This window comes from Diaphorina citri, unplaced genomic scaffold (genome assembly GCF_000475195.1).
Source record: "Diaphorina citri unplaced genomic scaffold, Diaci psyllid genome assembly version 1.1 scaffold465, whole genome shotgun sequence".
Lineage (NCBI taxonomy): Eukaryota > Metazoa > Arthropoda > Insecta > Hemiptera > Psyllidae > Diaphorina > Diaphorina citri.
The window spans coordinates 47,711-71,565 of NW_007377900.1; positions in this window are offsets into that span (position 1 = coordinate 47,711).

Sequence of the window (23,855 nt, forward strand, 5' to 3'; positions counted from 1 at the left end):
GTGAATTCTATTGAACATACTTCCGTTCCGAGAGTCGACTTCGTCGATCGAGGTCGATTGAAACCGCACACTGCCTCGACTACATAGATTAACCTCTTCACCTCGTCGATCGACGGGGACACAGCTTAACAGAAAGTAAAACTCCCTCATTGTCCCCCCATAGTTTGAGCGGCGCTGACATTAGCATCACGGGGCCTGTCTGCTATGTGAATTCTATTGAACATACTTCCGTTCCGAGGGTCGATTGCGTCGATCGACGTCGATTGAAACCGCACACTGCCTCGACTACATAGACCTCTTCACCTCGTCGATCGACGGGGACACAGCTTAACAGAAAGTAAAACTCCCTCATTGTCCCCCAATAGTTTGAGCGGCGCTGACATTAGCATCACGGGGCCTGTCTGCTATGTGAATTCTATTGAACATACTTCCGTTCCGAGCACGCCAATGTTCATGATGTTGATGATGAGCATGCCGGAATTTCACGTAGCTTCACACACACACAACATACAACACACATAGTTCAACACTAGGCTCGATACAAGTGGGCTGCATGCCGGAATTTCACGTAGCTTCACACACACACAACATACAACACACATAGTTCAACACTAGGCTCGATACAAGTGGGCTTGGGTGGAAGAGGTGGTCGTGTTTCGGGAAGGAATACATTTTCATCCGTTTCATTAGGTATGCAAGTAACTATGTACCTTTTGGTCATTGAGCAAGGTCTTTTATAACGAATTGTTCTCTCAACCTGGTAGGTTTGTATTAAAGAAAAAAATTAAAACCGCATTTCGTGTTAATATCTGTAGGCCGGGCAGAACGGATCGGGGCTTCGAACTCTTGACATTCTTGCGCAGTTCTCTTTGGTAGTTCTCTTGACATTTTCTAGTCCTTTTTGGTACCTCCCTCATGGTCTGCGCAACCAATAGTTCCACCAAACGCCATTAGTTCAACGATTGATGATGTGCGAGAACTTGTTTAGACTGCTGGAGTAATGGAACTTTTCAGTCCTATTCTGCTAACTTGAAATCCTCCTAACATGCAAAATTCCTAGTCCGACCCTGACAGTTTCTTTCTGCTTCCTCCCCTGGAGTATTGTGTATTGGGTTTCCTAATGAGGTCACCATGAACTCCACATGTGACTTCACATTAGAGCACTTTGTATGGGTGCTCTGATATAGTTTAATACAATTATGCTTTCCTTTTCAACTTGAATTACTAGCAGACTCCGTCGTGTCAAGTTATGCAGGAATGGCTACTCAGTACTCAGCATGCTGGGAATAATTATGAAACCTTAGTTGTTATGTTGTTGTGTTTATGATGGAACGAAAAGTTTTTATTTAATTTGCTAGTGGATGCTACGGATTCTCAGAAAAAGGAAGTTTCCAATCAAAGCATTGTGCCTGAAATACAATATATAGCTACAGCTACAGCTACACACATAAATCACATAATATGTATAGTTGTATCCAATATAATACTCATACGTACATGTATAGGGTCTTGTGTTGAATTTCTATGCTCAGGGTTAATTTGAAATGATCGTAGGCAGATCAGTTATCCTGTTTCCATAAAACTCTCGTACATACAACAATATAAGATAATTGGTAGTTTTAGAAACACTTTTAGCAAGACTAGAAAATTTAGGAATAACACTAATACATTCTTATAGGTAGGTAACTAGTTCGAAAAAAAAGACAGTTAATGCAGAATGAACGAAATAGAAGACGATACCTATGGAATAGGTAATGATCAATACCTTAAGTGCATCTCATTGTATTGATTTACTTATTCTATGCCAATAACTAATCTACGAGCAACATTAGAGTTGGCATACATGATAAATACACTAGTATTGGCAGGCTATACAAAGGTACAGGCAATACAAAAGGCTTTTCATAATAAATTGCAATGCGTTCTAAATAAGTACCTAGTTTGTACTGAACCATTTATAGTTGGATACAAAAAAAAAACCGTATAGCCAAGTCGTGTAGTGTTCACAATAATATACAATGAACTGCAACAAGAAGAACAAGGCAATAAATAAACGCTGTGTTTATGATAGAACGAAAAGTTTTTATTTAATTTGCTAGTGGATGTTACGGATTCTCAGAAAAAGGAAGTTTCCAATCAAAGCATTGTGCCTGAAATACAATATATAGCTACACACATAAATCACAGAATATGTATACCTAGTTGTATCCAATATAATACTCGTACGTACATGTATAGGGTCTTGTATTGAATTTCTAAGCTCAGGGTTAATTTGAAAGGATCGTAGGTAGATCAGTTATCCTGTTTCCATAAAACTCTCGTAGCTCGTACATACAACAATTTAAGATAATTGGTAGTTTTAGAAACACTTTTAGCAAGACTAGAAAATCTAGGAATAACACTGATACATTCTTATAGGTAGGTAACTAGTTCAAAAGAAAGACAGTCAATGCAGAATGAACGAAATAGAAGACGATACCTATGGAATAGGTAATGATCAATACCTTAAGTGCATCTCATTGTATTGATTTACTTATTCTATGCCAATAACTAATCTACGAGCAACATTAGAGTTGGCATACATGATAAATACACTAGTATTGGCAGGCTATACAAAGGTACAGGCAATACAAAAGGCTTTTCATAATAAATTGCAATGTGTTCTAAATAAGTACCTAGTTTGTATTGAACCATTTATAGTTGGATACAAAAAAAAACCGTATAGCCAAGTCGTGTAGTGTTCACAATAATCTACAATGAACTGCAACAAGAAGAACAAGGCAATAAATAAACGCTAAATGAGAGGATGACATGACACAAACTGAATGTGAAGCCAAACAGAAATCGAGCCTGTTCCAGTGAATTAGTGGAGACGCCAAACTCCCAAACATCGGTGCCCTTGTTCCAGTGAATTAATGGAGATGTCGAGCCTGTTCCAGTGAATTAGTGGAGACGCCAAACTCCCAAACATCGGTGCCCTTGTTCCAGTGAATTAATGGAGATCCAAACTCTCAAACATCATTGCCAAAGTTCAAGTAAATTAGTGGAGACGCCAAACTCCCAAACATCATTTTCTCTGTTCCAGTGAATTAGTGGAGACGACAAACTACCAAACATCATCATCGCCCCTGAAAGCCATTACACGTCACTTGTAATACTCTCTACCCACTTATTATCCAAAAAACGCAATAATAAAACCTGTTCCAGTGAATAAGTGGAGATGCCAAACTCCCAAACATCATTTTCTCTGTTCCAGTGAATTAGTGGAGACGCCAAACTCCCAAACATCATCATCGCCCCTGAAAGCCATTACACGTCACTTGTAATACTCTCTACCCACTTATTATCCAAAAAACGCAATAATAAAATAACACACATTACAGGGTAGAACGAGAAGAAGGGGGCGTCATAAAACTTTTTGATAAAAAATAATATAAATTCAATTTTAATAGAAGGTTGTGTGAACTGAACAGCGAGTTGAGGCAAGATATAAAGCTCTTGTATGGCTGAGAGCTATTAAATGCACGATTTAATATATTTCAGATCCTCGTAACAGATATAGGTATTAGGTATATCCGTAATAATAGAACCGAGAGCATGTGAGACTTTTATGCTAATGTATGGAAATTGAGAGTGGCACAAGCTTTAATGTAAAATAGGCGAAACAATCCGAAATAATAGAACCGAGAGCATGTGAGACTTTTATGCTAATGTATGGAAATTGAGAGTGGCACAAGCTTTAATGTAAAATAGGCGAAACAAGAGAAGAAGACGAAGAAATCGAATACCTTTTTTACAGCTCATAATTTTATTTTTGGTTGTGTGTGAACACATTATTTTTATTTTTAGATTATTATTATCTGATTAAATTAGGTACATACTCGTCGATAGTTATTATCGAACTCATAAGTACGATTAAGTAGGTCATAGTCAAATTGAAAATTAAGTAGGTCATAGGTAGTCATGTCAAATTGAAGGTATAAGGACAAAATTATCTACCTTTATTTTCTTTAACAATTATATTATCTTACATCTATAGAACTATGTATGTATTTATCGTGAATCGATTTTAAATTGGTACTGATAAGAATGTCATGATTGCCAAATTCAGTTTCAGGCAAAACTCTCTCCGAGTATGTTTTCGTTGTCTACGTGGTTCTTTCGGTTACCAAGATTGAATTTTGATGTCTGAGGTGACATTTGAAATATTAATGGTTATGTTGATTAGGTTCAGGACTCTCTTCCTCAAACATTTTTTTAATGATCATCAATTTGAATGAAATATCAGATTACCAAATACATCATTTATGGCTAGTTTATTTACCAATAGATAGTACCGAATGGCTGTCTTTTTTGTATTTAAGCTGAAAATACGGCCATTAAACCAACCATTGAATATTGGTCCACCAGCAGTCAGGATAAAAGACTCCAAGAAGTTATAATCCTGACGCGGATGAGGATCGGGCACACCCGCCTCACTCACAATCACATCTTTACCAAAACAGACCCCCCGCTCTGTCAGTGCGGTATACCGAATGGCTGTCTTTTTTGTGTATTTAAGCTGAAAATACGGCCATTAAACCAACCATTGAATATTGGTCCACCAGCAGTCAGGATAAAAGAATCCAATAAGTTATCCTGACGCGGATGAGGATCGGGCACACCCGCCTCACTCACAATCACATCTTTACCAAAACAGACCCCCCGCTCTGTCAGTGAAATGGCTGTCTTTTTTTGTATTTAAGCTGAAAATACGGCCATTAAACCAACCATTGAATATTGGTCCACCAGCAATCAGGATAAAAGAATCCAAGAAGTTATCCTGACGCGGATGAGGATCGGGCACACCCGCCTCACTCACAATCACATCTTTACCAAAACAGACCCCCCGCTCTGTCAGTGCGGTACTGCCCTCTCTGTCCGCCACATCCTATCCTGCCACCAACATGAAAATATCCGAACCTCACTTGACACTACACCCTCACTGGAGGACAATGCCGCCGGCATAGAATCTTTATTCCTGTACCTCCAACACTTAGACCTATGTCACATGATATAAAATAACCGTGACCCGGCGCGAACGATATTCATTAACATGTTAAAGCGCCTTATTCTTTTTCTTTTTTTTTAATGTGGTACCTACGTATGCTTCCTATTTAGTAACAATAAGTCAATAGTCAATACAACCAGCCCGTAGAAAGATTTGCTATTGAAAAACATGAGTACAAGTATTGGAACATTGTGACTAGGTATTACTATTACACTATTACAGCCATTATAATCACGCTACATGACATAGCTACACGCTATGTACGACGTTAGAACATGTATGTTTAGTTATTATTACAGAGAAAACATTGTACAGATAAAGAGAAAAAAAATGTTGAAGGAAATGTCACGTCTAAACGCTGACAATAATTTTTTATCTCCAATCCACAGCTTAACAATAACAATTAAGCTAATCACGCTACATGACATAGCTACACGTACGCTATGTATGACGTTAGAACATGTATGTTTAGTTAGTATTACAGAGAAAACATTGTAAAGATAAAGAGAAGAAAAAAAATGTTGAAGGAAATGTCACGTCTAAACGCTGACAATAATTTTTTATCTCCAATCCACAGCTTAACAATAACAATTAAGCCATCTCAATTTCAGCATAAAAACACCAAGAACCAATCTGGTTGTAGAGCTCTGTTATAATGCTGTCACTAGAAATGATGAACATCAATTCCGCCTCTCAATCAAATTGTCTGAACTCTTCATAACATTTCAGTGATTAAGTTAGTGATAAAATGGTGGTGCGGTATAACATTTGATTTTTTTTCGGAATGCCCTAAACGGAGTAGATCTCTGTAAACTTTTCCATACAATAAGATAATCTGTTTGAAAATGAACCCATGTAGTTAGTAGTATGTAACTAAGTATTATTATTCCAGAATATCATATCTTTCAGGAATTGGCCCCTGAGGTCTAGAGTATACGTATACCTCATCCTAAGGTCCTGAGCATACCTCATCAAAATCAGTCGACCCTGACGTGGCGGGTCTAATTGAAATGACTGTCTGTATCCAAACTTACTAGCACTCCGGCCTTGAACAGACTAATTTGAATTTTTTTCGGAATGCCCTAAACGGAGTACCTAGATCTCTGTAAACTTTTCCATACAATAAGATAATCTGTTTGAAAATGAACCCATGTAGTTAGTAGTATGTAACTAAGATTCGTATTTATGAACAAGAATGATCGTTCTTAGATCAGTCTCAAGTCAAAATTGACCAATCAAATGCCTTGAGACTATGCTTGGCACGAACTTAAGAGCCAGCATTTTGTTCATAAATATGGGTGTTAGTATTATTATCCCAGAACATCATCTTTCAGGAATTGGCCCCTGAGGTCTAGAGTATACCTCATCCTAAGGTCCTGAGCATACCTTCAAAATCAGTCGACCCTGACGTGGCGGGTCTAATTGAAATGACTGTCTGTATCCAAACTTACTAGCACTCCGGCCTTGAACAGACTAATGCATCATCTTGAATTATTGACTGTAATACATTTTGATTGGATACCTGTCTGAATGGATTTCTCGTTCAATATGGATATGGTAGCCGATAAATTACATCGAAAATAAGTACATTATTTCTGTTCTTTAGGAATTAGTTACCTATAAAACTTTTATTGGATACGTACCAACAAGAAAATAATGTTGAGCACATAAATATGGGATGAACTGATGAACACGAAACGAAATAGGGAATAAAGTTCGAGCCGTTGCTTCATGGTAACTTTCCTAGACTCACAACTCACTGGATTGACAACATCTCGTGTAGTAAATCCTCACCAAGACAAAACTTGGCATTTACTATCGCAAGCAATCTTCTCCATGCCTTGATTCAAATGGTTGATTAAGAGAATTGGATTAATGTAAATGTGTTTGGCTGGAAAGTATTAATTACTTGACATGGCGTGTAGGTAGAGCAGAGGGGTACCATGGTGCTAGCAGAGATTTCAGCAAGGTAGACTGAAGTAGGTACATTTTCAAGAACATGAGCAATATGGTGTATAGTAGCAATCAGATAAAAGCCAACAACATCCTCGTCTCATCATTGGACATGGGATTTCTGTTATCATCGGTATATTATAAATAATATCTAATGTTAACAAAATTATCATATCTTCATAATACACGATTGTGTAATGTCCCAAAACGCATTGTTTCTTCACAATCGGAATGTTCCTAGCTATCTTATTCCACATCATTCTGTGTAGCGAAGTCATTTCAAGAAGAATATTGAACACGATATTGCGGATAACGAAACCATTACCCATCCATACCCATACCATGGTGCTAGCAGAGATTTCAGCAAGGTAGACTGAAGTACATTTTCAAGAACATTAGCAATATGGTGTATAGTAGCAATCAGATAAAAGCCAACAACATCCTTAGCAGAGATTTCAGCAAGGTAGACTGAAGTACATTTTCAAGAACATGCGCAATATGGTGTATAGTAGCAATCAGATAAAAGCCAACAACATCCTCGTCTCATCATTGGACATGGGATTTCTGTTATCATCGGTATCTAGATAAAAGCCAACAACATCCTGGTCTCATCATTGGACATGGGATTTCTGTTATCATCGGTATCACTACGTGGAAAAAATGTACAAAAGAACAATCTAGACAACAACAATGTTATCAAAGCACAACAGACCATGGCGATATTCCTCCTAGGCACTAACAACAAAAAAGTACAAAAGAACAATCTAGACAACGACAATGTTATCAAAGCACAACAGACCATGGCGATATTCCTCCTAGGCACTAACAACAAAAACATCAACAACAACAGATACAACAAACAATAAAGAAAATGTGTTTCCAACTAAAATGATAATCAGATGGCAGAGAACTGTTTGTGATACATTACATCCCAGCTTCAGAGAGACAATGAAATCTGTTTTGAATGGAATCTGACATCTCGAAACGCATAATGTAGGGATTTCAATCTGTTCTTATACATTTCCAGTAGATAGTCTCCAATGTTTTCTACCCCATGCTGCTGACATGGAAGATTTTTATTTCCTATCCATTATTAATGTATCATTCGTTCCATGGTCGTATTTTCGTGTCAGCTTCGTAAAGAAATTCTCTGAAATATAATTTAGTCCCTCCCAATATTTATGAATGACACATGGGTATTCTTCGTCATCATTTTTTCCTCCTTTTTCTTTTCTCAACGCAGTAATTCTCATTTTATTTCATTAGTGCTCGTGGTTTATTTCTTTGGAATGATGGTGTGGTCGTGGTGAAGTTGATTTGATCTCAGTACCTACATAAATATACCTATTGGAATCGTGATGTTCATCATCATTTGAGAATAGAAAATCACCACCACTGCTTTTAATAGACAACTGGAGAGGTTGGTGGATCTGACTTGTATGAAGGAAAAGAGAATAACCACTTCAAATGGAGTTTTGAAGAGCAAGAGCATAATCTCAACTGAAATGTTAGGTCAAGACAACGAAGGATATGCGGTTTTACAGTATTGTGATAAAGTACTTGTACATAGGATGTTACCAAGAGGATTTCACAAGAGCCTTTTATAGGTAAGTACGATAGGTAATTATCATCCTTATTATCTTTTATGCTAACGTCATAGAGGACCGAGAGGGTAAACGTTTCACGCTTGGTAGAATCAATGTTCTCAACATCCCTACGAATTTGAACATTATTCTAAGATCTAGGTAATCAAAATTAAACCCTGATTTGATATGGAATTCAACCAACAAGGTGAATGAAAAAAACTGCCCCAAACAATGATTATCCCCTATTACTAAGTATTCTTGGGTCTTGGCTAGAGCATTACTAAATTACTAATACATGCTTTAAACACACTAACACTAAAATAGTCGTGAGTCTGATTTGACATGGAATTCAACCAACAAGGTGAATGAAAAAAACTGCCCCAAACAATGATTATCCCCCATTACTAAGTTTTCTTGGGTCTTGGCTAGAGCATTACTAAATTACTAATACATGCTTTAAACACACTAACACTAAAATAGTCGTGAGTTCTTATCATCATCAGCTTACAATGCATGTATTTCACGTCTTGTATTTTATAGTCTGTCATTAAGGTTACATTATTTAGCCATTAGTATGGAACGCCTTGTGTTGATGTGATGTTGTTTTGCCTCTGACATGTCCCTCAAGTTTTTCATCGGATTTTATCTTTCCTTTTTGAATCTTTATTTATGATTTTATGAACTCTCGAGAAACTTTTATCCAAAGCTTTTTTATTTTGTGTTTTTACGATCCGCTCGTTTGAGATTTCAGAACGAATAACTTTATACATTTTTTTCCCTCTGCTTTTAAATCTCTGCTGAAGTCATTTCAATTTTTCATAAATGTCATGTTTTATCCATGTCGTTGTACTTTCTAATCTCTTGATATTTTATGTTATAGTTCAGTACTATTTTGAAAATGTTTCTCATGATTTGATTAGGTTTGCTACCGCACTCACTGAATTGCCGGATATTACGTTTTTTTTTCGCATCTGTCTGCCTCGTTTCATTCATTTTGTCATCAGGCATATTGAACATAATGCCAATTATAAAGAGTGTTGTGTGTGTTGTAAAGATGTTTTATTTTTGCCGATAGACTTTGAATTGCAATCCCGACCACATCATCTACTGTTAGCTATGGTTCTCTTTGTACTGTGGGAAATCCGCTATCTGCAACAACTAACGCCTCTCCATATCCTCTGGCGTTATCACATACAGGGACCTTGCCGTATATCCTTTGATAACAGGATGACCTGATTATGCCTCCCGGGACATCCAGACCCCCCCCCCCCGCCCCGAAGGCATTACAGTCTCCAATGATTTTATTGTAACTTGAAGGTATATCTGATTTCTAAATATAAATATATAATACAGAAAGTAATGTAGAAATTATAGAAATCTCACCAATGCTTTTATTTCCTTCATGTTTCAACGTTTCGTAACTCTTTTGCAAAATCGTTAGTTATGCCACTTCATCTTATTTTCTGGGCGGAGTAGCTACACAAAAAACTCATTAGCATTATTCCATCATAATTTAATAACACACATTATTCCATGAAATTATAATTTATCTATTCCATACAGTTCTCCCATCCTAATATTCCCCTCATCCAATGTCCATCCTATTCAACACAAATCTGACCCTATCTCTTCTCAAACTTGATTTTCTGAATAGAGGTAGGTATATTTTCTCTTTCCTTTTCGGATGTATCTCTTTTTTTACAAAATATATAAAGTTTCTTTTCATACATTTTTTTTTCTTCGTTGGGAGATTTTCTTTTTCATCTCCTCGGGGGGCGATGTTGTTTATCTTTGATGAAATTTAATACCGAGGTAAGATGAGATGTGGGATTTGTAAGGTACGATGATGAATACGGTTGTGATTTTGAGTCCTGGAAGTTGGAATGAAAGATGTGAGGAAATCAGTAGGCATGGTGTAGCATTGGAGAGGACTCAGTAGATATCTATCAGTTGTAATGGGTATTTGCCATTTGAAAAGTATTTTGAATAAGTAGCTCCTTAGCAATATCAATATTCTCCAAGTCTTTAATTCTTCAATTGTTAAATTGTTACGGATGATTTTATCTTGAATTTCCTGCTCCTGTTATTTTATTTTAAACCCTAAGCAACATAACCACAATAGACAGGGATAGTTTCGGGTAGAATTTACGTTCTTATCTTAAACTTAAATAAATAATGGATTTATACTCGTACAAGGCAAGAACCTACAAAACTTTATCCCAGACAATAATTCGTCTCTTTCAAGAGAGTGAGAATTTCAAGCTTAGAAGAAGAAACAGAAAAAAGAAACAAAACAAACGGAGAATAATAAATCAAGAAATTTAAAACCATTCCCGACATGACAATCCTTGGTAAAAGTTAATAACATAGCTAAATGCTAACATAAATTATTTCGACCCAAAAAACTTTCAAACTTTCAGCTTTCGGTTTTCACTTCGTCTTGTAATTTTCTCAAGTAAAAAGCTCCTAGGCAGAGTTTGAAGTTGAAATCTCCTTTCCCATCTGCCCTCTCTACTTCAAATTGAAACGAGCACTAATTTCCGACAACATGATTGAAACTTGCTGCAAGTTGCATGCGTCTGAGTGACAAGATTAATGTGGTGGTAGATACAATACTCATCTAAACAACTAGGTGCCTGGATAGAAAATTGCATGCCAACTGAATTCACGAGTATTCTAACGTCCTTTTCCACAGATAGACAGCCAGATATCTTTTTATTTGTGTAATATAATAAAAAATGAATTATAAGAAGTAGGTACCTACATATGTAGAAGGGAAAAGATCAAATAAAGGATGTCCAAGAAAGAAAAAATTGGACGTCAGAAAACTTGGAGAAATCGGAATAATCCCACAAAATTATAGTAAGTAGATGATGTTGATTGCAATAAGCACAAGAAGATGTATGCATTTATGCAAGCCGAGTCGATAAGGCTCTGAGCAATATAAATGATACTCATAAATCAACACTCCAATACCGGAAAGACACTATTATCAATCAAGCTTTAATCTGTATACCTACTGATAGTCGTACATACAACAATATAAGATAATTGGTAGTTTTAGAAACACTTTTAGCAAGACTAGAAAATTTAGGAATAACACTAATACATTCTTATAGGTAGGTAACTAGTTCGAAAAAAAAGACAGTTAATGCAGAATGAACGAAATAGAAGACGATACCTATGGAATAGGTAATGATCAATACCTTAAGTGCATCTCATTGTATTGATTTACTTAATGGTTCGTTATAGTTTTGAAACAAAATTTCTTTTCTAATAAAGCTAGAAAAAAATCTGATTTTTCCTATATTAGGTATCTGTCTAGAATTTGAAATTTATTTTTTTTTAGAATAAGGTAGTCCTCCTTTCTGAATAGATATACTCAGTACAGTGTACCAACGTGTAGAATTTATTTAAACATTTAAATGGTTCGTGCCGCATTCTCTGATGACTCTGATAAAGTACAACAACCCTTGAAGGAATAAGCCAATGGTGCGTCTTTCCTACGACCCTAAAAAATACTGTTAACACATTTAGCGCATCTTGGAAATCAGATGGGAAGATCCCTCATTGCATAACCCCGGAAAACAACAAACTGTTAACTTTTTTAGCTCGTCATCAAAATACAGATGAGTAATCTTTGCTAAACGCCCGAAAACATGGGATGCTATTAAAAACACTCCGTATCTCAATTTCAGCATAAAATCACCAAGAACCAATTGGTTGCAGAGCTCTGTTATTATGCCGTCACCAGAAATGATGAACACCAATTCCGCCTCTCAATCAAATTGTCTGAAGGGAACGTCCACGCAAAATCTTTGAAAAATCACAAAATTAAATTTTATCCAATCGACTTTTTTTCTATATAGGATGAAAGAAAACTATAAACAATAACCATTTTGTTAAGAAATCGAGCCTGTTCCAGTGAATTAGTGGAGACGCCAAACTCCCAAACATCGGTGCCCTTGTTCCAGTGAATTAATGGAGATGCCAAACTCCCAAACATCATTTTCTCTGTTCCAGTGAATTAGTGGAGATGCCAAACTCCCAAACATCGGTGCCCTTGTTCCAGTGAATTAATGGAGATGCCAAACTCCCAAACATCATTTTCTCTGTTCCAGTGAATTAGTGGAGACGCCAAACTCCCAAACATCATCATCGCCCCTGAAAGCCATTACACGTCACTTGTAATACTCTCTACCCACTTATTATCCAAAAAACGCAATAATAAAATAACACACATTACAGGGTAGAACGAGAAGAAGGGGGCGTCATAAAACTTTTTGATAAAAAATAATATAAATTCAATTTTAATAGAAGGTTGTGTGAACTGAACAGCGAGTTGAGGCAAGATATAAAGCTCTTGTATGGCTGAGAGCTATTAAATGCACGATTTAATATATTTCAGATCCTCGTAACAGATATAGGTATTAGGTATATCCGTAATAATAGAACCGAGAGCATGTGAGACTTTTATGCTAATGTATGGAAATTGAGAGTGGCACAAGCTTTAATGTAAAATAGGCGAAACAGATAGCGAAATAACTACGAATATTATACACGAGGCTTTGAAGGAAATTCTCTCAAGTGAAGAATGGCATTCCAAACCTACGCAGGTAGCACGAGACAATTAATTCAAACATACAAACAAGCCTACTTTATATCTTGAACAAGGTTTTTTGCACAACTCAGTACTTCAGTAGTAATATTATTAAATTGTATAGTCTTATTGTTGTAGGAATTTCATTGTGCATACATAGTTGGGTAGATTAGGTGCTCATTTAACCTGACGTAATTAATCTGACCTCTATTATACCTAGGCGGTAATCCCATGCCTATGAAAAATCTTCCTTATGAAAAAATCCAAAATTGCCCGATAGGTTTGGGTAATTATGTTTGACTCGCAATACATTGGTTAAAACTAACTCGTTATCATATAATAGATATTTCATGGCAACATACCGCAATGTTGAAAATTTACAGCCCGTACCTAGACCTTGTCTGAAACTGCTCTATTCTAAAGTACACAATAGCAAACTCACGTTATACAAAGGAAAGTAACCTCAATAACCGTTCTAAATAAGTACCTAGTTTGTACTGAACCATTTATAGTTGGATACAAAAAAAACCGTATAGCCAAGTCGTGTAGTGTTCACAATAATATACAATGAACTGAAACAAGAAGAACAAGGCAATAAATAAACGCTAAATGAGAGGATGACATGACACAAACTGAATGTGAAGCCAAACACACTGCATGAAGAACATTAAGAAGATGGAGCAAGTGAAGAGATGAACAAATTATAATTGAATGAACGGAGAGCGCTACACAACAAGAACCAGAATGATAACAACAACAGCAGTGAAAATAATAATGTTTTCTTATAGTGAGAGTGCAATCACAAAATGATGATGATAATAATGACAGTGTTGAAGAATAACAAGGTTAGGAAAAAGAAGAAGAAGAAAAAGAAGAAGAAGAAGGAGAAGAAGAAGAAGAAGAAGTAGAAGCATTATGATGAAACAAGAATCATTCAATGAAGATCAATGATGGTGATGAAGATGTAATAAACATGATGAAATGATAACAACAACAGCAGTGAAAATAATAATGTTTTCTTATAGTGAGAGTGCAATCACAAAATGATGATGATAATGACAGTGTTGAAGAATAACAAGGTTAGGAGGAAGAAGAAGAAGAAGAAGAAGAAAAAGAAGAAGACGAAGAAGAATACGAGGGCGAAGAAGTAGAAGCATATGATGAAACAAGAATCATTCAAAGAAGATCAATGATGGTGATGAAGATGTAATAAACATGATGGCTTTAAACAAGGTGGGAACCGGAAATTCGTAAAAATAAGAGAAGAAGAGAAGAAGAAGAAAAAGAAGAAGGAGAAGAAGAAGAAGTAGAAGCATTATGATGAAACAAGAATCATTCAATGAAGATCAATGATGGTGATGAAGATGTAATAAACATGATGGCTTTAAACAAGGTGGGAACCGGAAATTCGTAAAAATAAGAGAAGAAGACGAAGAAATCGAATACCTTTTTTACAGCTCATAATTTTATTATTGGTTGTGTGTGAACACATTATTTTTATTTTTAGATAATTATTATCTGATTAAATTAGGTACATACTCGTCGATAGTTATTATCGAACTCATAAGTACGATTAAGTAGGTCATAGTCATGTCAAATTGAAGGTATAAGGACATAATTATCTACCTATATTTTCTTTAATAATTATATTATCTCACATCTATAGAAGTATGTATGTATTTATCGTGAATCGATTTTAAATTTGTACTGATAAGAATGTCATGATTGCCAAATTCAGTTTCAGGCAGAACTCTCTCCGAGTATGTTTTCGTTCTCTACGTGGTTCTTTCGGTTACCAAGATTGAATTTTGATGTCTGAGGTGACATTTGAAATATTAATGGTTATGTTGATTAGGTTCAGTGTTGTGTGTTTAACATTTTGCATTTTAGTCTTTTGTTGGTTTTAATAATTTCACATTTCCCATATTAGGTAGCTGAGGGCAAATTTCACCGCAAGCTATATATTTTTTTTTTTTTTTTTACATTGGTAGCTGATAAATATGAGTAGGTATGTATCTATATGGGTACATGCTGGGTATGTATGTAACCATGTTGTAAAAAAAGTATGGAATTACCGACTTGGCTAGCGGGTAGGTTTCTTTTCCTTGTTCTTTATCAATATTTTGGTCCTTCGGTCAGGATCTGGAATGCGGTCTCGCTATTTTTGTCATGATTGTAAATGGTCCGTGACATTATCTCATGATTTGCTTTGATAATATTCACTGCTAAAATTCCGAGGATTAGATTTTTTTTTTTTACAGAGATATAGGTAAAATAAAAAAAATATAAATACGTACATTATATATGTATTTACGTATCATTTTCTACCATAATCATTCACAATGTCACGCTAAGAATGGATGGATATTTAATACACTTCAATCTTAATGTGCGGTAAGAAAGAACACTTTTCAAAAATATACTTGAAAGATATTTAATTTTTATGGATTGCTAAACAATTCTATCTTGCAGATAAAGACAAAATATATGTGTAGGTTTAGTTGATATAGGTATGATGTATCTTTACAGATAAGTAAGTTGTTTTTAGAAAGATAAGAACTGCTCTTGAGTGTTAGTAACCGAGTTAAATCGATTTCATTCAGTTCACAGTCATCTCTTCCATATATCGAAAGACAAGACTTGGCATTACTTATTACATACCCTAGTTGTAATGTAATTTATTTTTTCCTTTCAATTCTCAGAACGTTGTGAGTTGTGAGTACGTCTGTAAAATATCAATATCTATCCATCTTTCACATCCACCAAAAAATAAATACGTTTCTGTATCAAATGGGGAAAATACATAATTCATTCAATCCCGTACAGCGTACAGGAACGTATATTATGCTTCTCTTCTATACTTAGAAATAGCAAGTACAAGCTTCGCATAATAATATTCTTTTCTGTATAAAATTATTTTGATTTTTATTCCCCCCGTACATACACACGCATTCTAATGTATGCTTGGCATGGATGGCATTATACGGGTTTGTAATAACACACAATGTGTGCTTGTGCATAGGAGAGTACTTATATTCTCCGCCATTGTGCCTGCACGTCGTCAAATGGAATACAATCCCAAATGGCATTCACCAGTGACGAGAGTTTCAAGTTCCATACTGCTACGTCAGGGCATACATGTAGAGTGTAACGAAATTATACGCCAGGAGTCAGGACACAGCTGGAGGAGTACCAGATTCAGGACGCATACAATACATCAGCAAACATGTAACTTTACCAGCACAGTGCACGAAATGTCCAAGAGTACCGTATCCTCGATACACATTTCAGCACAAGATCACTTTTTTCTGAGACAGCCATCAATTATGCCGGAATCACTCAGACAGCTTTGAAATCCAAAAGTAGGTACCAATGTAACTACCTATAATTATTTATTTTTATTTTTTCCCCCCCTAAGAACAGCTAAAAAGATAACAATGTTTCCGCTACCTAAGATAATCTCCGAGGCTAAATGCCTGTCTAATTCAGCCTAAACTATGAGCAAGGAACAGTCTTACGCACGCTACCATGTTACAAGCTACAAGGCCAACAGCAATTTGTTGGTCAGTTAGTTATTTGTTGACAGCACAATAACACCTCCACTAGAAAACAACTGCCGTAGCTTAACACTTTGTGTGCCAAGACTAAAATGGCAATTATCCCCAGGGACCATAGTACAAAGATTTTTCCCTATTAGAGGTTTGATAGGCGGAACTGTAACTACAAAGCTCTTATCGTCCCAAAATCAAAGAGAGAAGAAAGACAGGATAGGAAAAAATCAGCCCTTTTAGAGAGAAAAAACTCATTTGCTTAGGAAAAATCTCACCCCAGGCGGAAATTGAACCCGAGAGACCTAGCACTCACAAGGCAAACAAGCTCCCTCCAAGCTAACTAGGCCGGCTACAAGATTGTCAATGTGTGAAAAAAAGTCACACAAAAAGTCATTTCAAATAGGGGTTCACATCGCTCATATTGCAAGAAAATCAGACAACCATGTAAATGTTGTCCCTTGCTAAGTTCAGGCATAATTGCTCAGGAAAGTGGCCGTCTCTCAATATGAGAGAAACAGCCCTCAAACTACCCAAAGGGTTAATGGGTGTTGATATTATGGTGAACTTTACACCCAGAAGGAGCTGGGGAACCCAAAAACCTTTCCAACATCTGTGCTGGCACCTACATAATGCCACATACCACGAGCTTGTTCCATTCGACGTTACGCTATGCTAAATTGGCATTAGTATCAAGCCTTGGTGGAAGTTTGTAATTTTTTGCTCGCATATTTATAGGTAGGTATACGAACCTATAGGTACTGCCATTTATTTTATTTATTTATTATTATTTTTTTTCAGCATTTATGAGACAGATTTAAAGGTCTTTCATCATTATTCAGCCTCTTTGAAAGCCTTAAACCAGGGATTTCCAACTTCCATGTGTATGCGGGTCACATGCTACATTGGCAGGTACTTCGCGGGCCACATACACAGGATTTTTTTGAGGGGATAGGGGGGTGGGTGCTAAATTTTCGGGCCGCTAGTTGGAAATCGCTGCCTTAAAACGTTTCGTCCCACCAACCACAGACTAATCGACGCTCTTTTTTCACTCGGAAAATCCATTTCCACCAATCCACCACCCTGTACATGATTAATACGGAATACTGAGCCTAACCAGCACGCTCTTAAGTATTACTAATGTAATGGACATGGTAATTATTCAATTACCAATGTACTTATGCCTTCTAATGTACAATCATTGTACACGTACATTTTTTTTTTTTTTTTTTTTTTTATTTTTCCCTTCTAATTTCAAACCTTTTTACCCGTTTTTTTTTTTTTTTTTTTTTTTTTTTCATGCACATTTCTACACTTTGTGCGCCGAGTCACTTATGCTAAGTAGTCTGCGAGGTAATGAATTCAATACGTTGTTACTAGGTAATGAATTCACTGGGTAGGTTCAGTGTCAAGCCAGTTCCTTAGTTCTCAGAGTGGAGAGAGTGGGTATGTGGGCAGGAAATGCTGGGATATTGTTCACACATAACATTATCGCTCATTAGGTATTGGGATTATGACCAATAACCATTAGTGTCATTAGCTCGTTCTGAAAGGTCTTCAAGTCATCCATCTAGAAGACCGTACCATCTAATAAAGACTGTATAAGTATACCTAGTTGTATTTATTAAGGGGATGTTCAATTTCCACAGAAATGATGTGACCTTTCCACAGAAATGATGTGACCTTGACCTTGGGGAAGTTCAGATGGTTGGAAGTAAACTGCAGGTGGTTGAAAATGAACTTCAGGTGGTTGAATGTGAAGTTCAGGTGCTAACTCTTCTTCCAGGTCAAGAGGTGATGGGAATTTCCTGATGGCGATGGCGGGTGTCATTAGCTCGTTCTGAGAGGTCTTCAAGTCATCCATCTAGAAGACCGTACCATGTAATAAAGACAGTATAAGTATACCTGGTTGTACTTATTAAGGGAATGTTCAATTTCCACAGAAATGATGTGACCTTTCCACAGAAATGATGTGACCTTGGGGAAGTTCAGATGGTTGGAAGTAAACTGCAGGTGGTTGAAAGTGAACTTCAGGTGGTTGAATGTGAAGTTCAGGTGCTAACTCTTCTTCCAGGTCAAGAGGTGATGGGAATTTCCTGATGGCGATGGCGGTTTCGTGAAATTTTGCCATAGGTTACGCACCCCAAGAAGTGCTAGACAAAACTCCACAGTATACTCTACAATCAATGTACATACCTATAGGTATTGGTTTTGGGTCTGTGTGGAAACTTTTCCCTCTTTGTTACAATATTTTGTGACTGGACGTTGAAAAGATTTGGCTACCACAGGTATTGGTTTTGAGTCTGTGTGGAAACTTTTCCCTCTTTGTTACAATATTTTGTGACTGGACGTTGAAAAGATTTGGCTACCACATGAAAGACATTTTATGAGCCGATGATCCTTTGAAAAGGAAAATAAATGTTCTGGTGATCCTTTGCCTGGAAGGGTATTTCTCATTGTACTTACTTGTACCTGAACACAAGCGTATGTGGAATGTACCTACGTATAGGTTAAATTTTACTTTTGCTATGAAATCGTGCACTTCTATGTATGTACGTAATCTGAAAGCTAAATGAAACAACCACAGAACAAGCAATCCATTGTACTTACTTGTATCTAAACAAAAGCGTATAATGTGGAATGTACGTATATGTTAAATTTTACTTTTGCTATGAAATCGTATGTACGTAATCTGAAAGCTACAACCACAGAACAAGCAATCATGTATTAAACAATCCCATAGGCGGTTCTTGCCTAAAATTTTGGGGGGGCTTGATTTTGAAGGTACACCTTCAAAATTTTGATTTAGCTTTATGTAAAAAATCTGGTGTGAACATCACGGCCGATAATCCTTTGAAAAGGAAAATAAATGTTCTGGTGATCCTTTGCCTGGAAGGGTATTTCTCATTGTACTTACTTGTACCTAAACACAAGCGTATGTGGAATGTACGTGTATGTTAAATTTTACTTTTGCTATGAAATCGTGCACTTCTATGTATGTACGTAATCTGAAAGCTAAATGAAACAACCACAGAACAAGCAATGGTACTTACTTGTACCTAAACACAAGCGTATGTGGAATGTACGTGTACGAGTATGTTAAATTTTACTTTTGCTATGTGCACTTCTACCTATGTATTTACATAATCTGAAAGCTAAATGAAACAACCACAGAACAAGCAATCATGTATTAAACAATCCGCAGCATTATCACACAAGCAAACCCTAATTTGTTATTCAAAATACCTAGGTACGTTAATGTTGAAACTCAATCTTTTTCATATTGAATAATACAAGTACCAAACGTTTTATAAAATCAAATATTAAATTTTATCTGCACATGGAAATTAATGATATTCATTTTACATTTCGGAATACACGAATACAGAGTTTTTTTATTATACAAGTACCAAACGTTTTAAAAAATCAAATATTAAATTCTATCTGCACATGGAAATTATTAATGATATTCATTTTACATTTCGGAATACACGAATACAGAGTTTTTTTATTCATGATAATCAATTTAGGTCGTAGCTCAGGAACATGAAGAGAGATGAAGCCTGAAAGAGAAAAAACAGAGAAGGTTATGGATTATTATGTAGATACCTATATGGATGAATATGGAGATAATCGAAGAGAGACGAGAGAATCCCATCAATCAATTAAATCGGTAGGTACCTAATGGCGCTTACGCCTGGTGATCGCCCATATGAGGAGATCTTTAGTATTACTAATTTATTATTATTACTATTACTGTTTTATTGTTATTATTACTACTATTATTTTTCAATATTGATCCGGAACTCATATCAGTGTAGAGCAGAAACCATTATGAGCTCACGCCTCTCTTCCTCTCAAACAATTTCCCAAAATTCAATTGATTAGGTTCACATTATGGTAACTGGTAACTAGAACCGAGGCGAGGGTTCAAAAGAAAAGACCGTCAAAAGAATCGGTAGGTAATCAATTAAATTTATATTTTAAAGGTAGTTAAAGGGAAGTATTTACCTAAAGATTACCTATGAAGCTATAGAAGTTTATAGTTTTATGTGTTTATCATCAGAATTGGTATTTGAGTTTTTTACGATATAAATTGCTATTATCATAGTATGAAATCACAATTGCTTTAGGTAGATGGTGAATATAAAATTATTCTTTCGAATTTATAGTGAACTATGTAGGTATGTGGAAACTGGAATTGCTGGGTATGGGTAGATGTAGAATCTAGCTAGAATGTCCCTGAAATATACCTATTATTTAGCAAATTAGCCCGATATGAATAAACCTACCTAATGATTTTAACAAAAAAAAAAAAAATGGGTTTGTATTTTAAGTATATTACTTTCTATTTTTGTATAAATTCTGGGTATGTGGAATATTTTAGTAGGTCTTTTATACCATAATCACCAATATTGTGTTTCAAATGAAATTATTGTTTGAAGTAGTTGGGAGGGTAAGTGTGTATGTTTGTTAGATATTATTATCTATAGATTTGTTTTAGGTATCTACCTATCTTTTTTATTATTTCTCCAGTGGTATTGGTTTTTTTGATATTCTTCTTGAATATCTACAATCAATTCAATCCGTCTGGATTTCCCTAGGTACGGTAACTGGAGATCCACGAAGTAACCTAAGTAGTTTTCATTGGGTTACCAAGTTGGTTTAGAATTGAGTTTTTTGATTTGAAACTCGTGGTTTCTGATGGAGTTAGAAGTAAATCGTGTTTCATGTTTCGACCCACACTTCGGGTAGTGCGATACGACAAGTTGGATAGGGATTGTGAAGCCCTTTAGACTTTCTTGTGGCATGTGAATAAGTTTTAAGATGTGTCCACTGTCCACACATAGTCGACCGCCGTCAATCGATGTCAATCGACGGACACATCAAGTGACATTGAAGTCTGACCAAGACATCTGTTTTTGGTGCTTTTGGTCCTCCAGAGCTAGAAATTATAAGTTTCTTTGTTTCTAGCCTGAATGGCGAATAGGTTTGTGACACTATGATGTTTTGATGACTTAATTTTCTAGAAATTCTGTTAGTTTATCCGATTTGTCATGGGAATTTGATGTTGGATGTTTAAGTTTATTGGATCTGATTCCAACGTATCGGTAGGGCTTGGCACAACGTACAGGTAAAAAAGACTACCTTCTGGCGTAGGACAAGAGCAGTATAGATAATTACATTGTTCGATTTCTAAGGATAAAAAAAACATCATCTTGTCATTTTTTTCCCTGACTCATTCCGGTTTTTGTTCCAGGTTTGAATTACGAGCCTGGCCTGGGAAAAGCTACTGACACAGAAGAATATTGCAATACTATCTATACGTTATCCAGATGGATATGGCAGCAAGGAGTCATTACAAAAGTAGGCTACGTTGCCAAACATGTCAAAGGTGCAACGGTACTCTTTGTTTCTAGCCTGATTGGCGAATAGGTTTGTGACACTATGATGTTTTGATGACTTAATTTTCTAGAAATTCTGTCAGTTTATCTGATTTGTCATGGGAATTTGATATTGGATGTTTATTGGAGCTGATTCCAACGTATCGGTAGGGCTTGGCACAACGTACAGGTAAAAAAAGACTACCTTCTGGCGTAGGACAAGAGTAGTATAGATAATTACATTGTTCGATTTCTAAGGATAAAAAAAAACATCATCTTGTCATTTTTTTCCCCTGACTCATTCCGGTTTTTGTTCCAGGTTTGAATTACGAGCCTGGCCTGGGAAAAGCTACTGACACAGAAGAATATTGCAATACTATCTAGTATCCACCTAACCAGGTTGGTGTTGGTTCTCACGTGGTTCTGGTTCTATAACATGTTGTATATAAGTGGATATCTATGTAAACAAATTAATTACCTAACCTATCAGTTAGAATTGCTGACGAACTGCTTACCTATACCTACCTAATATTAGATAATATATGTACATCGTTACTTTGATGTCTTTTTAAAAGTGATTACTTTCAAAGTAGTACCTATCTGTGGGATATCTACAATATAGGATTGGGTATTACGAAGAGACTTTTTATGAAAACTGAAATTTAATATGAAGATGAATATTATCTACGTGCCTACTACATATCTGAAGTCACAAGCAAATCAAGCAATACAAGAATATGAAGTGAGAAAAATCAAAGACGCCTCTTAAAATGGAAAACGAAAAGGATAGTACATCAGTATGCCACACACACTGCAAACCAAGAGCGTGATGAAGTGGTGTAAAGAATGTCAAGAACACTTTCAGGACACTTAAAAAGGGAGTGAGAAAAATCAAAGACGCCTCTAAAATGGAAAACGAAAAGAATAGCACATCAGTATGCCACACACACTGCAAACTAAGAGCGTGATGAAGTGGTGTAAAGAATGTCAAGAACACTTTCAGGACACTTAAAAAGGTATGAATATACCTACCAGACCTACTAACACTAGGTATCAAAGTCTATGACCACACCAGATAAAACAACAACGACAGTACAAAGAGAAGACCTAAATTGGAGAAGAAACTAACAAAACCCATCCTAAAAATCCATAATGGTAAAGACTCTGGAGAACCACTCAAGCATAGCAAATAAACCAAAACCAAACAAAATAGCAGTGACGTGTCTTGACATTTTCAAAAAGGGGAATGCATTATGCCATTCTGCTTGTGGTCTTGGAATTCAGGTGGAACAGATGGAATTGTTGTCCACAACGGAGAACTTACCATCGATCCTAGCCTAGTACCGACGCCAAGAGAAAATAAACAAACCATGCTCATAAATAGAAGCGGTGACATTTTCAAAAAGGGGAATGCAGTATGCCATTCTGCTTGTGGTCTTAGAATTCAGGTGGAACAGATGGAATAGTTGTCCACAACGGAGAACTTACCATCGATCCTAGCCTAGTACCGACGCCAAGAGAAAATAAACAAACCATGCTCATAAATAGAAGCGAAACGATTAGATCGAGTCTTAATATGTTTCTAACCTACGCGAAACAGTGGATGTGCCAAAATTCCGTGTCTAATTCTCCAAACGCATGGAACATTGGAAACTCATACATACGGAGGTATACAACATATCAAACAGAAAGGTAGGAGGAGGAACATAAATTATGAATGACTACTACCAGGAA